Below are 18,367 nucleotides of genomic sequence, written 5' to 3' on the forward strand. Positions count from 1 at the left end.
CCATAGTTTGCTCTAACACATGTCCATTGAACTGGTGATGCCATCCAACTTTCTCACCCTCTGTCACCCCCTTCTCCTCCTGTCCTCAATCTTTCCCAGTGTCATGGTATTTTCCAAACTTGATTCTTATCATCAGGTTGGCAAAATCCTCGAGTTTCAGCTTCAGCATTAGTGCTTCAAAAGTATATTCAGGTTTGGTTTCCTTGAGGATTGATGGGTTTGATATCCTTGCAGTCCAAGGGACCCCTAAGAGTTTTCTCCACCATCACAGTTTGAAGGTATCAGTTCTTCAGCTCTCAGCCTTCTTGAGACGACAATTCTCACATCTATGCAGAGGTTTGTGACTGAGGAGATTTTTGTTAATAAGCTCATGTCAATTCTAGGTTTGTCATAGCTTTTCCTCCCAAAAGCAAGTGTCTGTTAATTTCATGCCTGCAGTCACCATTCACAGTGATTTTGGAGCCCAAGAAAATTAAGTCTGCCACTGATTCCACGGTTCCACCTTCTTTCTGCCAAGTCATGATGGGACCAGGCACCCTGTGTTGGTCTTTTGAATGTTGAGTTCTCAGCAAGGTTTCTACTCTCCTCACTCATCCTCATCAAGACACTCTCGTTCCTCTTCACTTTCTCTTTTTACAGTGTTCCCATCTGCATATCTAAAGGGGTTGAAGATTATCCCAGAAAACTTGATTCCAGTTTATTATTCATCCAGCCTGACATTTTGAATAGTATAGTCTGCATATATCTCACATAAGCAGAGTGATAATGTTCAGTCTTCCTCCTCACCTTTCCCAGGTTTAAAATGATCAGTTGTTCCATGTCTCGTTCCAACTCTTGCATCTTGTACTGCATACACATTTCTCAGGTGACAGTAAAGTCTGTGACTCCAGTCTCTTTCAATCTGTTCACAGCTTACTTTGATACACACAGCCAATGTCTTTAGTGGAGTCAGTGAATCAGAAGTAAATGCTTTTCTGAAATTCCCTTGTTTCCTCTAGGATCCAATGAATGTTTCCTAATTGTTCTCTGGTTCGTCTATTGTTTCCAAGTCTAGCTTTCACATCTGGAAGTTCTTCGTTTATGTTCTTTTGAAGAATTTTGAGTTTTACACAGCTAGCATGTGAAAGGAGCAACAGTGCATGCTTGTTTAAACATTTTTTGGCATTACCATCCTTTGTTGTTGGAATGAAAACTGACCTTTTCCAACCTCATGGCCACTGATGGGTTTTCCAAATCTGATGACATATGAACTCAGTGTCCCAGTTTAACAGCATCATTAAGAGTTTGGCAGGTTCTTGTTAATGAATGCTCAAAGTTTTGTTTAAATCATTTGGTTTCTCCTTCATATCTGAATGAGATCCTTGTTGGTGTTAGGTTTGGCTCATTCATCATTTTGAGACTGTTCTACAATCCTCTACCGCCCTGAAGAGTTTCTATTGAAAGAGCAGCTGCTATCTTTATGGGGATTCACTTGTATGATATTTATATCTTTCCTCTTGCTTTTAATGTTTGGTTTTTATATTTAAATTTTCAGTGTTTGATTAAAATATTTGTTGTGGGGTGTTTTATTTTGGGTTCATCCTGTTTGGTACGGTCTGGTGTGTTGGTACTCAGGGAGCTATTTCTTTCCCCATTTAATGGAGGTTCTCAACTTTTATCTCTTCAATAATTTTCTCATGTGCCCCTCACCCACCCACCTTTTTTTTTTTTTTTTAATCCTTTTTTGGTGTTCTCCATTAGGACATTCTCATGGTAACACAACTCATATTGTCCCAGAATTCTCATATCTTTTTCACGTTTTGCTTTTTTTTTTTTCTTTTACACACCCCACTGTGTTTTGTTTATTTCCTCCTTTCTGCTGCTGATGCTGCTAAGTCCCTTCAGTCGTGTCCGACTCTGTGTGACCTCATAGACGGCAGAGCACCAGGCTCCTCCCTCCCTGGGATTCTCCAGGCAAGAACACTGGAGGGGGTTGCCATTTCCTTCTCCAATGCATAAAAGTGAAAAGTGAAAGTGAGGTCACTCAGTCGTGTCCAACTCTTTGCGACCCCATGGACTGTAGCCTACCAGGTTCCTTTGTCCATGGGATTTTCCAGGCAAGAGTACTGGAGTGGGGTGCCATTGCCTTCTCCTTTCTACCTCCACCTAATTACTTGTTTATCTGTCTCAGTTATTCTACTGTTGGTTCCTTCCAGGGTGTTGTTAATCTCAGTAATTGCATTTATTATTATCAATTGATTCTTCTTTACTTCTTCTCGATGCATGGTAAACATGTTTATTTCTTCTCAGTAGGGACTCCAGGGTATTTACTAGCAACTCTACTTAGCTTTCAAGATTTTAGTCATCTTTACTCTCATTATTCTGAATTATTTTTCAGGAAGAATTTCTATCCCCTCTTCTTTTGTTTGTTTTGGTGTGCTTTTATCATGTACCTTCAGCAGCTGCATAATTCTCTCCCTTTTCATTTTGTTTAGATTGCTGCCGTTTGGGTCCCCTTTCTGTAGGCTGGAAGGTTATGGATCCAATTTGCTGTGGAAGCTGATCTTTGTGGGTGGGATTGGACCAATAAGTTTCCAAGGTTTAATGTTTGGAGGATCCTGTGCCTGTGGTCTGTCAGGTAGAGCTGGGTCACTTCTCTATGAAGTGCAATGAAGTGTCCTGCAATGTGCATTGTGGTGTCTGTGGTTTGGTATGGCTTCAGTTTGCACTTTTATATTATTTATTTTTTTTGTTTCTGCTTTGCTGGAGAATAGGTGCGGGTTGACTTGCACTGAAATTACTGGTTTCAGCTTGGGGCTTGATTTCCATGGAGGCATGGAAACTTTAAAATGTGCTTCTCTTTTAGTGTTCGTTAGGGTCAGGAGTTCAACAATGATCTAAAGATTTGGAATTGACCTCGTGGCCTCTGGGTTTTGGTCCCTGAGTTACAGAAGCATCAAGGATTCTGCATCCTCAAACAGAAGATAAATTCCAAAGTTGATGGTGAAGCAGTTCTCCATAGCCAAAAACAATCAAAGGGCTTCACTGAGTTCTTCGGAGCAGAGCAAAGTGAGGTGGGAGATAGAGGTTTCTAGAAGGAGAAAAGGGAAAGTAAAAAGGCCAGCATGCAATCAACTCAGGAAATAAATCCGTAAGTGAAAATAGATTCTAAAGATAGAATTATTAAAGGTATAAACATTGATTAATAAAAAGTTTCAAAAGCCAAAGATTAAGAACCTAGAATAGAATTTAAACTACTATCATTTCAGTTCAGTCGCTGAGTCGTGTCCAACTCTCTGTGACCCCATGAATCACACCATGCCAGGCCTCCCTGTCTATCACCAATTCCCAGAATTCACTCAACTCACAACCATCAAGTTGGTGATGCCATCCAGCCACCTCATTCTCTGTCGTCCCCTTTTCATCCTGCCCACAATCCCTCCCAGCATCAGAGTCTTTTCCAGTGAGTCAAATATTTGCATGAGGTGGCCAAAACATTTTACTTTTAGCTTTAGCATAAGTCCTTCCAATGAACACCCAGGACTGATCTCCTTTAGAATGGACTGGTTGGATTTCCTTGCAGGCCAAGAGACTCTCAAGAGTCTTCTCCAGCACCACAGTTCAAAAGCATCAATTCTTTGGCAATCAGCTTTTGTCACAGTCCAACTCTCACATCCATACATGACCACTGGAAAAACCATAGCCTTGACTAGATGGATGTTGGTTGGCAAAGTAATGTTTCTGCTTTGATGCTGGGAAGGATTAGGGGTGGGAGGAGAAGGGGACGACAAAGAATGGGATGGCTGGTCACAAAGAGTCAGACACGACTGAGCGACTGAATTGAACTGAAGTGATATCTATATAAACAATTATAAATACTGGAAAAACGACAGAAGTCAAAATAATTCTCAAACTTGTAATGTAGTATATAGAAATGAATGTAAGGGAATGATAAGGAACAAAAAAATGTTTAATTAAGAAAACATGAATCAAATAAAAAATAATCTAACAATTTCTCTAGAGTTGCTGTGAGCTTAGTGATGTCAGATCAGTGTCAGATGATCTCTTTTTCCAACTCTTGGACTGGAAGGAGGTCCAACCAGTCCTTCCTAAAGGAGATCAGTCCTGGGTGTTTGTTGGAAGGACTGATGCTAAAGCTGAAATTCCAATACTTTGGCCACGTCATGTGAAGAGCTGACTCAATGGAAAAGGATCTGATGCTTAGAGAGATTGGGGGCAGGAGGAGGTGGAGATGACAGAGGATGAGATGGCTGGATGGCATCACTGACTCGACGGACGCCAGTTTGAGTAAACCCCGGGAGTTGATGATGGACAGGGAGACCTGGCATGCTGCGATTGATTGCGTCACATAGAATCAGATACTACTAAGCGACTGAACTGAAGGACAGACTAACTAACTGACTTGTTGTCAAAAGCTATTGTTGCTGTGAAATGCACATTTTCTGCATTAACTTCAGAGTTTCAATTTGTTGTACCTGTCACTTCTGAGCTGGTTCACCCTTCTTTGCTTATGTTTACTCCCTCAGTTTGCAATTTTCTTCCATGACAAGTTTACACATGACTAGTTTGCACCATAACAACAGGGGGCAGCAGGCACTTATATGACCTCACTTCCTCAGTGGTGCAGTGGTGAGGGAGAGGATACTGAAAACAAATACCGATGTGATATATGGGTCGGGGTGCTTAAGGTAGATGGACCACAGTGGGCCTGCCACTGCCATATGTGACATGTACTTTCTTGGTTCACCCTGCTCAGGTTCCTGGGTGATCCGCAAGGGCACTGCCTAAAGTGGGCCTTGTGTTTCATGCCCTTCCCAAGTCTAAATGACTCAGGCTCTCAGGTGCTCTGCAAGGGCACTGAACATGATGAGTTATATGCTTTGTTTCCTTCCCAGGTCCAAAGTGCTCAGGCAATTGGGTGGCAGGCAAAGTATTGTCCAATGTAGGCCATGCATCTTATGTACCTGTCAGGTGCCAGCCACTCGGTTTGTTGTAGGGTAAGGGAGTTAGAGAAGTCAAGGTTCAGAAAAAGAATGAGACCGGCACTTTACAGGAACAGATCACCTTTAAAGAGATGAGAAAGGGCAGCAGTCAGATTAATGAACTCCTGCACTAACCCGAGAAAATAGTATGGATATATATAGGCATATATGTGGAAAGCCACTGTCTTAAGGGGACCTGTTTTTCTCCAAGGTTGTTCGGAGTAGTTATCTCATAAATGACTGGGGCAAGGAATTTTGGAGATCCGGCAGAGGCTGGAGCCGCTGGAAGCTGGATGTAATCAGCCTTAATGTCCATTTTTTTCTTCAGGTGAGAGAGTTCTTTGCTTTACATAGAATGGTGGGCAGGACCTGGAGGGGAGTTTTAACTCCAGGCTGTTTTCAGCCATGTAAATTTCCTTCATTGCTGGATTTGCCAGAAGGACAATTTGCAAGAAGTCCGTGTGTCTTCAGAGGGGTACTGAACTCATGTTTTGACCCTCCTGGCCTATGTGAACTGAGCATGAACTCAGGAAAATATGGTTAACAACTGGCAGCCTGCTCAGAGCTTGGTGGGAGATGTGGTCTCTAGGGCTGATGTAACAGCAGCCTCTTGTCTTCTGTCTCTGTCTCTTGCAAACATTCCTCTCTGGCTCCGTGGAGGAAAGGGTCATAAATTGCAGCTTATTAGCACATCTTTGATATTTTGTAATGTGCAATCTTTTGTTCTGTGAGTGTCTGTTTTCACCATGTGGCCATGGAGACTTCTCTCAAGAAAGGTCGTTTTTGGATTTTTGTCTCTGGTGTTCCCATGGTTTAGGTTGCTACAACACCTTAGCTCTGTCAGATCATCCTCAGAGCGTTAAAGCTGGGTCCTTTTCATAGGGCAGATGATGCAGCCCAGGCATCCCTCCCAGGTCCACCTCAATGATGGTGGACAGGAGTATCTGAGATATTTCTCTGCTGGTAATTACAGTTAGGCACATTTGCTTTTGTTTTTTCTTTTTCGTGGTTATGTTGCTCTATGCAATCCCAGAGTTCTCCACTCTCACTGATCTGAGAGGGTTTACAATTATCTGCAAGCTTCTCCTCATTTACGACTTCCTCTCCAAGACCAGCCTCGGCCCCTAAAAACTTTGTCTCTCTTTGTGTCTCTTTTATTTTTTCCTACCTCCTTTGGAAAAAAAAACATGGTTGACTTATGGGTTTCTTGGGCCAGTCAACAGTGTTCACAATTTGTTTTCTGGAAGTTCTTCCATGTGCAGTCGATGCTTAGATGAATTTTTTGGGGAGAGAGTGGTCTTTTCCTCCTATCCCTTTGATATTTTGGGACCAACTGCCAGCCTGCAAGACCCATTTTATTAACTGATATGTTATTGTTCTTCAGCCACTAAGCCATGCTTGGTTCTTTGTATCCCCTTGCACTCTATCACATCAGGCCTCTCTGTCCCTCACTGCCTCCCATAGTTTCCCCGAGATCATGTCCTTTGAATCGCTGATGCTATCCAAACGTCTCATCCTCTCTCACCTACTGATCCTCCTGCTTTCAATATTTTCTAAAGATCAGGGTCTTTTCTAATGAGTCAGCTCTTTGCCTCAGGTGGACAAAGCTTCAGAGCTTTATTTTCAGCATCAGTCCTTCCAATGTTTCTTCAAAGTTGATTTTATTCACAATTCATTTCTTTGGGGTTCCTGCAGTTCAAAGAAATCTCACAAGTCTTCCCCAGCAGAGCAGTTCACAATCAATAATTCCTTGGTGTTCTCACATCTGTACATACCTTTGGAAAGACCATAGATATGACTTTACGGGCCTCTGTTGGTCAAGTCACGTTTTAGGTTTTAAAGACATTTTCTAGCATCGCTTGATTAGCATGTGAGATGAGAGTAATTGTACTGTGGTTTGAGCATTCTTCGGCATTGCCTTTCTTAGGAATTGGAATGAAAACTGACCTTTTCCAGTCCTAGGGCCACTGCGGAGTTTTTCAGGTTTCCTGACATATTGAGTGTAGCACTTTCACAGTGTCATCTTCCAGGATTTGAAATAGCTCACCTGGAATTCCATCGCCTACACTATCTTTGTTCATAGTAATACTTCCTAAGGCCCACTTGACTTCACATTCCAGAATGTCTGGTTCTAGGTGACTGATCACACCATTGTGATTTTCTGGGTCCTGAAGATCTTTTATGTACAGTTCTTCTGTGTATTCTTGCCACCTCTTCTTAGTATCTTCTGCTTCTCTCTGGTCCCTAATATTTGTATCCTTTATTGAGCCCATCTTGGCATGAAATATTCCCTCAGTATCTCTAAATATCCTGCAGATATCTCTAGTCCTTCCCATTCTATTGCTTTCCTCTATTTCTTTGCATTGATCACTGAGGAAGTCTTTCTTATTTCTCCTTGCTACTCTTTGGAACTCTACATTCAAATGGGTATAAATTTCCTTTTCTCCTTTGCTTTTCACCTCCCTTCTTTCCACAGCTATTTGTATGGCCTCCTCAGACAGCCATTTTGCTTCTTTGCATTTCTTTTTCTTGGGGATGATCTTGATTCCTCTCCCCTGTACAATGTCACGAACCTCCATCCTTAGTTTACCAGGTACACTCTCTGTCAGATCTAGTTCCCTAAATCTATTTCTCACTTCCACTGTATAGTCAAGAGGGATTTGACTTATGTCATACATGAACGGTATAGTGGTTTTCTCCACTTTCTTCAATTTCAGTCTGAATTTTGCTACAAGGAGTTCATGTTCTGTGCCACAGATAGCTCCTTGTCTTCTTTTTTGCTGTCTGTATAGAGTTTGTCCATCTTTGAGTGAACGGATAAAATCGATCTGATTTCAGTGTTGAACATTTGGTGGTGCCTTCTCACTGTCATTTGTTTGGCCAGATTAATAAAAATAGCTTAAGTTATATTTTGACAAAAAAATAAATAAATAAAAGGAAAATGTTCAAATCCTAAAGCCATTTAAATGATATTTACCATAGATTTATAATATATTTTACTTGAGGATGATAATTTCTACGACTATGTAAGTTTTTAAAACTACTAATGGAAGGGGATTATTTGATACTGTTTACATTTTATGATTAAAGGGATCCATTTTTCTTTGTTTTTTCTGATTTATCTTGGTTGAAAAAGTTACTAAATATTTTCTCCCCCTTTGGTTTTAGTTTCAGTTCTATCATAACCATATTTTGAAGAAGGTTATTGTCACATTCAGTAGGAATCAAAAGAAGAGTTGATAATAAAAATGTCTCTACAGTATCTTCAATAGTCCAAGATTATAAGAAGAAGCATGTTAAAGCAACGGGTAATATGGATTGTCATAACTCTGACTTCAATCCTGAAACTAGAGAAGCGAATGTATTTTCAGCCTGCAGAAGTTTAAGTGTGCCATTCATACTAAAGCATTCTACCATCCAAAGAGTTGCTGATACAAGTGTCCTAACTTGAAATTATTTCTCTTCTCCATCATTAATGTCAGTTAGACCACAGAAGCATACTGTGATACATCAACCTGCTGTTTCTTTTATTGTTTTTTTTTAATTGAAGAGTAATTGTTTCACCGAATTTTGCTGTATTCTGTCAGAACTCAAAATAAATCAGCCATAGATATACATATATCCCCTCTCTTTCGGAACACCCTCCCATCTCCCTCTCCATCCCACAGTCTAGGTGGAGCATTGTTCACAGGGTTTCATCTAGCAGCTGCCCTAAATCAAATGGCTCCAATGAAAATTTGGCATCTATGTCTACTTCTATTTCGCAGTACCACATCAAATCTCCATTATGCAACAGTTATTTTGGACTGAGGGTGGAACCTTCTACCTTTCCAGGAGTGTACGGTAATGTCAGCCCATGTAGAAACCTTTTCCTAAACTACAACAGGCAGGCCATTCATGTTTCCCAGTGCCAAAGGTCCCTGATACGTCAACCATCTTCAGTTGAAAATCATCCTAATACAACTGGCGTACCAAATAGGTGTCAGATTATGCAGGATACTGAAGATTAAAATTAATGTTGGGAGATGTCAACAAATTCCTACAATTATCTTATTTGAAGAATAAAGTTATATGTTCATTTTCATAATGTCCATTTCTATTTTGAAGTAATTAAGGGTAAAATGAATATTTCAGTTCCTGGATATTTTGCTCTGCTTTAATATAAAATTTTCTGTTCAAGGAAACATTCAATATGCATCCTAGGTACATTACACCTAATGAATTGTTTGAAAAATAAATAGAAAATGTGAACAAAGTGAAAAGGTAAAATATAAATAAATTGACTTCTGAAATCATCCAGGCTGAACTGACTGGGTGTCTAAGTTAGGATGGTATGGGAGAAGGAACAGATACAAATCAAATTTAGAAAAAGCACATGATCAGTATATACTTTAACGCTTTCTCAGTTTTATTATATTGTGCCAGTTATTGGAAAGAAAGCTAAGAGGTTAGAGAGAAAGTTGTCTTCATTAAATATGTATATGCATATATATATGTACACACACACAAATATTTATGTGAAAATTTACATTTTCACTTGAAAATGTAGATGTAGCCTACTCGGTAATCAGGATCACTATCATACCATGACTGGGACACCAATGATAACATGACATATTGAAAGATTGCACCACAGTCAGCAAAAAAATAGGCATTTTACAAGTGGTATTATAAAGGGTCATTCTTGCTCTGCTCTCATTTCACATCTTTATTTCCTCCCACCAAGACCCACCCTATATTTCCTAATGTATATTTTGATGTTGTTTTCCTGTTCCTACAAAAAGAGACTTAAATCCTTGTGGTGAATGCAGCATCTCAGCAAGGTAATCAGTTCTTGGAAGACATGATATTTCTTTCCCTTAGTAGCTTCATTATCTATCTCTTTCACAGAATTTCAGTCATAATAAGCCACATTTCACAACTTTTCCTAAATACTTGTTTGGGATTGGAAAGAACCTATCTTCCTTCCTACCAAGTTAACTACAGATATCCAATTCTTCTATGTATTGTAAGTCTCCCCAATTTGCCTTATGTATCTTGCACATCAGCTAAGACATAGTGCCTGCCAAATGAAGTGTTTTAAGTATTTCGTGAATTAGCAATAAAAAGGCGATAAATAAATTAGCAGTCACAAGCTATATACATTACTCAACAACATCCCATGGCCTCCAGTATTACCATCACTGACGTTTATTTTTTACTGAGGATTTAGTAAAGTGGTGTGTCTTCTTTCTTAATGCAATGTCTTGGTTTTTCATAGTTTTTACATCCAAAAGCAAGTGACATTTAATTTGATGGCTGCAGTCACTATTAGTAATTTTGGAGCTAAAAATATGAAGCTAGTCACTGTTTCCACATATTTCATTTTAGGTCAATACAGTCTCTCAGTCGTGTCCTACTGTTTGCTACCCCATGAATTACAGCACGTCAGGCCTCCCTGTCCATCACCAACTAGCAGAGTTCACTCAACCTCATGTCCATCGAATCGGTGATGCCATTCAGCCAACTCATCCTGTCATCCCCTACTCTTCCTGCCCCCAATCCCTTCCAACATCAGAGTCTTTTCCAGTAAGTCAACTCTTCACATGACGTGGCCAAAGTACAGGAGTTTTGGTCTCAACATCAGTCCTTCCAGTGAACACCCAGGACTGATCTCCTGTAGAATGGATTGGTTGGATCTCCTCACAGTCCAAGGGACTCTAAGGATCTTCTCCAATACTACAGTTCAAAAGCATCAATTCTCCCTCATTCAAATTTCTTCACAGTCCAACTCTCACATCCATACATGACCACTGGAAAATACATAGCCTTGACTAGACTGACCTTGGTTGGCAAAATGATGTAAGAGTCTTTTAAGTTCATGGCTGCAATCAGCATCTGCAGTGATTTTGGAACCCAAAAAAATAAGTCTGACACTGTTTCCCATGTTTCTCCATCTAATTCTCATGAAGTGATGGGAACAGTTGCCATGATCTTAGTTTTCTGAATGTTGAGCTTTAGGTCAACATTTTCACTCTCCTTTTTCCCTTTAATCAAGAGGTTTTTTAATTCCCTTTCCCTCTCTGCCATAAGGGTGGTGTCATCTGCATATCTGAGGTTATTGATATTTCTCCCAGCAATCTTGACTCCCGCTTGTGCTTCTTCCAGTCCAGCTTTTGTCATAATGTGCTCATAATATAAGTTAAATAAGCAGGGTGATAATATACAACCTTGACTTACTCCTTTTCCTATTTGGAACCAGTCTGTTCCATGTTCAGCACTAACTGCTGCTTCCTGACCTGCATACAGTTTTCTCAAGAGACAGGTCAGGCGGTCTGGTATTCCCATCTCTTCCAATATTTTCCACCGTTTATTGTGATCCACACAGTCAAAGGCTTTGCATAGTCAATAGAGCAGACAGAGATGTTTTTCTGGAACTCTCTTGTTTTTCCCATGATCCATCAGATGTTGGCAATTTGATCTCTCTTTCCTCTGCCTTTTCTAAAACCAATTGGAACATCTGGAAGTTCACATGTTTACCCCTTCTATTTGCAGGGTAGTGATGGGACCAGGTGCCCTTATCTTTGTTTTTATGAATGTTAAATTATCAACATGGTTTTTCACTTTTCTCATTCATACTCATCCAAACACTCTTTATTTCCTCTTCACTTTCTATTTGTTTCAGTGTTGTCATCTATATATCTGAGGTTGTTGCTGTTTATCCCAAACGTTGATGCCAGCTTGTGATTTACTTATCTTGTATTTTAATAGTATACTCTACTTAAGATTCACATAAGCAGAGAAATAATATAGAGATCTGTCACTCTCTTTTCCCAGTTTTGAACATTCAACTGTTACATATCTGGTCCCAATTCTTGCGTTGTGACTCATTTAAGGGTGGTTTCAGCTTTTACTTCTTTAAGAATTTTCCAAGTACCCCACCCCTTTTTGTTTTGGTGTTCTCCATCTAGACACCTATGATTTTCATAATCTTTACTCTTGTTAGTCTGAATTCTTGTTCAGGAAAACTTCCTAACTCCTTTTCTTTGTTTTTGTGGGTTTTTATCATTTACCTTCAGCAGCTGCATATTCCTCTCCCTTTTCATTTTGTTTTGATTACTATGATTTGGGTCCCCTTTCTGCAGGCTAGATGGTTATAGCTTCACTATGTTGTGGAACCTGCCTTTTGTGGGTGGGATTGGACCAGTGACTTCTCAAGGTTTAATGCTTCAGATAATTTGTGTCTGTGCACTGGCAGGCAGATCTGTATCTCTTCTCTCTGAAGTGCAATGAATTGCCCATGGATTGTGCTTTGGGTTATTTGTGTGTTTGGTATGGCTTAGTGCACCCCCTTTATAATATTCACTGTTGTGCTTCTGTTTTGCGGTAGAATAGCTGTGGGTTCTCTTGTACTGAACTTTCTGACTCAAGTGTGGAGATTGCTTTCCATGTAGACTTGGAAACTCTAGGGTGTGTGCTTGTCCTTTAATGTTCCTTGAGGTAAGGAGTTCGATGTTGAAGTAAAGTTATGGAATCAACGTCCTGGCCTCTGGGTTTCTGTCCCAGGTTACAGTAGCATCAAAAATTGACATCCACACAATACAGAAGATAAAACCCCAGGTTAATGGTGACACAACTCTCCTCATCCAGAAAGAATCAAAGGGATTCACAGAGTTTCAGACAGCAAAGGGAGGAGGGAGAAAGAGGTGCCTAGGAGGAGATAGGGGAGAGTTAAAAGGGGAGAGAACAATCAATTCAGTAAACAAATCCATAAGTGAAATCAGATCATAAAGAATTTGTTACTAGAGTTGCAACATTGATACCAATTTTTGGAAAGTAAAAGTTAAGAACCAAGAAGAAAATTTAGACTTGTGTAAATAGTGTTAATAAAACAAAACGGAGTCCAAATTCATTCTCTCATATATATAAAAAGAAAAGTGTTTAAAAAATAAATTTATGTTTTTGTGTGTGTGTGTTTGTGTGTGTTTTGGAAAGGTAATAATAGTTAATAGAAATAAAGGTTTAGGGTATAATAAAGGGTTAAAATTGTTTAAAGTTAAATAAATCATATAGAAATAGATCACAGAATTTCAAAGTAGTTGTGTGCTTTTTGGCGTCAATACAGTGTCAGACAGTCTCTTGTTATTCGACCTCACCTGTTCAGTGTCTTGGTGGTGAGAGGTGGGACACAGAAAACAAATACCATTGGGATATTTGGGGTGCTTGAGGTGGATTGGTCACGTCGGGCTTGTCAATGACATATGTGACATGTACTTTCTGGGTCCACCCTGCTCAGCCTCCTGGTTAATACATGAGGGCACAGTCCCAAGTGAGCCCTGTGTTTCATGCACTTCCCAGCCAATCAGGCAGTTAAGTGCTTGGCAAGGATCATGATCACGATTGGCTATGTGCTTTGTGCTCTTTCCAAGTCCAAAATGTCGGGTGATTGGTTGGAGGCAAGGCACAGTCCCAGGTGGGCCGTGCATCTTATGCAGCTCTCTGGTCTCAGCCACTCAGTTTGCTGCCTGTGCCAGAGGGCACAGCCTCAAGTATGCCATATGTCTCCTCAGGGTAACTGACCCCAGGCTGTCATGTTCCTGGACTAAGTGTACTGTCCATGAAGTGAGGAATTCATCATTAGCAACTGTCAGCCAGCTTAGAGCTTGGTAGGGAATATCTCTGGGTCAGGATATTAGTAGCCTATTTCCTTCTGTCTCTGGCAGTCGTACACTTACCTATCTCCCTCCATGAAGGAAAGGGTCTTAAATGGACACTGGTTTGGTCTCCTTTGGTATTTTCTAGTGCACAATCTTTTGTTCTGTGAGTATGCCATGGATCACGATGTGGCCTTAGAGCCTTCTCACAGGAAAGGTCCTTTCTAAAATTTCTGTCTCTAGTGTCCCCATGGATTAGGTTTGCGTGTCACCTTACCTTCATCATATTGTCCTCAGGGCACTGAAGCCTGGTTCTAATCATAGTGTGTTTGATACATCCCAGACCTCCCTTCGATGCCCCACGTATGACAGTGGACAGGAGCATCTGAGTCATTTCTTGGCTAGTGATTGCATTTATTGGCATAATCTTTGTTTTTGTTCCTCTCACAGGTTCTATTTCTTCCCCGACTGACACCTATGAGAGAGGGTTTCCTATTTTGTGCAGATTTCTTCTCCTTTAAGACTCCTCCTCCAAGGTGAGTCTTGATCCCTAAAAACATTTCCTCCCTTTATCACTTATTTTTTCTTACCTATTTTTAAGAGACTGTTTGCCTTTATCGGTTTCTAGGGCCCATCAACATCGGTCACAAATTGGTTTCTGGAATGTGTTCCATGTGCAATCTATCTTTTGATGGATTTGTGTCGGAGAAAGTGGACTCAGGCTCCTATTCCTCTAACATAATGAGACCCCACCGCGACCCTGGAAGATCCATTTTATTAACTGAAATCTTGTTTATATTCAGTCACAAAGCCATTTCAGACTCTTTGTGACCCCTTGGACTGCAGCACACAAGGCCTCTCTGGCCCTCACCATCACCCAGTGTCTGCCTGAGATTATGTCCATTGAATGGGTGAATCGATACAACCTTCTCCTCCTCTCTCACCCATGTCTCCTCCTGATTTCCTTGTTTCCTAAGAATCAGGGTCTTTTCTCATGAGTTAGTTCTTTGCTCAGATGGTCAAAGCTTTGGAGACTCAGCTTCAGTGTCAGTGATTCTAATATGTCTTCAGAGTTGATTTCCTTTATGTTGATCTCCTTGCAAATCAATGGACACTGACAAGTCATCCCCAGCAGAGCAGTTTGGTGTTGTCACATCTGTACATGTCTACTGGAAAGACCATAGATTCGACTCAATGTGAATCCTTTGGACAAGTCAACTCTTCACTTTTTAACACGCTTACTATTGTGAGAACTTTTCTTCCAGGAAGCAACTGTCTTCTAATTTTATAGCTTCCATCACCATCACAGTGAATATAGAGCCACAGAAGACTAATCCTGTCACTGCTTCTGCCTTTTCCTCCTTTATTTCCCATGAAGCAGTGAGACCAGATGCCATGATCTTACTGTGTGTAATACTGAGAATTCAACCGGACTGTCTACACAATGTTTTCCTATGGACATTGAGAATTATTTTATTCTTGTACCATTGTTTTCCCCTCAGTGTTTTGGATAAGAAATTGTTTTCTAAGAGTATTCTAAGGTGATCGTTACTCACCATATATAATACTGCTGGTTTTAAGTTTCCTCTTGGAGCATTTGTGCCATGCTTCTGTGACAACTCTGTAAAATGTTCACAGAATATATTGAGCCTGTTCATGTTATCTAGTTAGGTTTTCTCTAATGTGGCAACTATAAGGATATGATGTGTAGCGGGGCAGGAAGCTGAACCCCTGTGGCATGAAGGGAGAGAAATTTTGATCATCAATGGTTTCTATTGAAATATTTGGTACCAGAAGTTTAAAGTGTTGAAAGAAAAATGTACATACTGAATTATGGAGAAGTGATTTTAATGTACACAACATATAATTTCAATGTTCAGCTAGCCAGAAGAGCCTGATTATGATCTATGCACAGTGCACTGTGCATCTGTTTTACCCATTAATTTGAATTTTTAAAATTGTATCCAACGTGAGGAGAGCAACAGCTTTCTTAGAACAATATCTCTAAGTAATGAGAGTTGCGATTTTATGGGCTCAAGGTGTACTCATTTGTATGAACCCCATCTCTATTACAGAAAGAATAGTGGAAGATCAGCTAGATTAAGGGACAGCCTTTCAGCAATAGGATCTATATTATTCATCCAGAAAGTTATTAAGCAATGTTGGGCTTCCCAAAAAGTTCATTTAAGGTCTTGGGAGCAAGCAAAGAGTTTGGCCACCTAAATAAAGGTGTCTAAAATTACATTTGACATATATACACATATGTGCATGCTTGTGTGTATAGGTGTGTGTAAAAAAAAAATGTACAATGGCTTTTAATTCCTCTTACGTAAAGCATGAATGGAAAGAATTAAAACCCCAAAGTAGAGTGATTCAAAAGTCTACTTGGTTATTGAATGTACGTAAGTGGAAATACTTACAAATATATATTCCTTTGGCTGCATCTAAAATATGAGGGCTCCTTTATAACACCCCCTCTTTCCTTTTAATAAATATCTGCCAATTTTCTCCAGGGTTAGCGACAAAAACAGTTATAGAAATATATACATATGTATATATATATGCATATATATACATAATAGATATACAAATATCTATTTAAAAGAGACAGATATGTTTGCATAACAGAAAATATTGCTACCAAGCTTAGATGTCAGAATTATTTCCAACTTCATGCTCCCGCTCATCATGAAATAGCCAGAGTTGTTGTTGACTCAAACACTCCAAGAGCTGGGGAACCTGAAAAAAAATCGAACTGGCAACTGAGATTTTCAGTCACATTTATGATCCCGCTCTAAGTCCAACACTTTATTTCCCTTCATGTTCTAAGCAGTCCCTTCGTAAGTTTGAAAAGTAGGAAAACCAAGAGAGAGAAGGAGGAGATTCTAGACTTCCTCGTGTTCCAAGAATAATTTTAATCAGTGAAACCAGAAAAGCCAGAAACAAAGGAAAATAATCAAGCAGTATAGAATAATAATGATTTAGCCATTAAGCAAAGTCAAGGATCTTAAATTCCTCCTCACGGGCCATGGATAACATTCTGAGCAATATCCTGTGAACAGTTTTAGAGATACTAAAGTCCCAACCAGGCTGAAATGTAAGTACCTGGACCACAGAGTAGTTGGAATCAGATGGTCAGTGGTGTCGACTCCCAATATCCTCAGTAACAGGCCACTAGTAGAATGTCCCCAGACTGATCACACACCCCATGCCCAAACTCACTCTGTCATTAAAATCATTCCCCTGAAAGTATTTGGGGAGTGTGGGTGTTTGAAGCACCAGCTGCTTGGGCACCTTGCTTGGTTCTCCAATAAACTATTGCACAGAAGTGAGTAGACCCAAGTTTAGTTGGGTAACAGTATTGAATATTTAAAATGTGTGAATAGAAGGGTGATGAATTATTTTTATTTCAGAAACCAAATAGATTTACTGATGTGACTTATCCGTGTAAAAATTCTTTAGGAATGAGATTTTGCGGGCTCATTGTTTTGTTTACTATTTAGGTAAGGAGCCTGTATTTTAAATTGATGCTGAAGCAAACACTGGTTGAATATTACCCTTCCATTGCTTGGAGACCCGTGACTTTGTGATGTCACAGCTACCCTTCCATTGTTAGGAGACTAGTGACTCTTTGAACCACTGTGATGGTCTAGGGAGTTTCTCTCTGTAGACCAGCCAAGCAGCATTTGAAGTTGCAGTGTACAAAATCAGAAAAATGAGAAAAGTATCTGAAGAAAGATTTTTCTGAGATGGCACATATTTCTTCAGAAATTCAAGATATGCCTCTTAAAGACCAATCCACTGGTTCAGAAACCTCCATCAGATCTTCTTTGTATGATTATACACTTGCTGGGGACTCAGTTTTGTGATCTATTATTAAAGAATATGCTTTTCAGGCTTTGTCTGAGGAAGTTCTGAGAAAAAGGCCACGTTACACATTTTCTGTCTCTGAAACAACTGAGCTGAATGAATTTCTTTCACTCACTTTTCCACAAAAATTGTGGAATATAGTTGAAAGTGATCAATTGAATCTATTTGGTGGGATGAGAGTGACACTTGCATAGTGATCAATGAAGAACTCTGCAAGAAAGAAGTCTTGGAAAGAAAGGTGCCTTTCAGAACATTTGAAAGCAATAATATGAAAAGTTTAGTTCGACAGCTTAATCTTTATGGGTTTAGTAAAAAGTGACAAACTTTTCAAAGATCTGCTTCGCTATCAGACTTTCTGGAAGAAGAAAACAACAAGCATGTTACCATATGTAGCTAAAACGGAATTTAAAATTGAGATAGAAACTTGTTGAAAAAACTTTATTTTTTGAAGTGGAGAACAGCTGGAGGATATTATATTTGATGTTTAACAACTTTCCATCAACTTAAAACAAGATAGAAGTCTTGAAGCTACTTAAAGTGGCATTTACTGTATATATATATAACATATTTAGCTGAGGTGCATAACTGTTCCTAACATGTTAGCTGGTAAAACTACGCTGGAGGTGTTCTATTTGATGCAATTTAATCGGTATCATTAAAGGAATACTATTTTTTCTTTTTTAAATTTATTTATTTTAATTGGAGGCTAATGAGTTTACATTTTTGTACTAGCTTTGCTATACATTGACATGAATCTGCCCCGGGTGTACATGTGTTCCCCATCTTGAACACCCCTCCCACCTCCCTCCCCATCCCATCCCTCCGGTTCATCCCAGTACAACAGCCCCTAGCATCCTGTATCATGCATCGAACCTGCACTGG

The sequence above is a fragment of the Moschus berezovskii genome, chromosome Y (assembly GCF_049115385.1).
Source record: "Moschus berezovskii isolate FMDL1 chromosome Y, NW_MosBer_1.0, whole genome shotgun sequence".
Lineage (NCBI taxonomy): Eukaryota > Metazoa > Chordata > Mammalia > Artiodactyla > Moschidae > Moschus > Moschus berezovskii.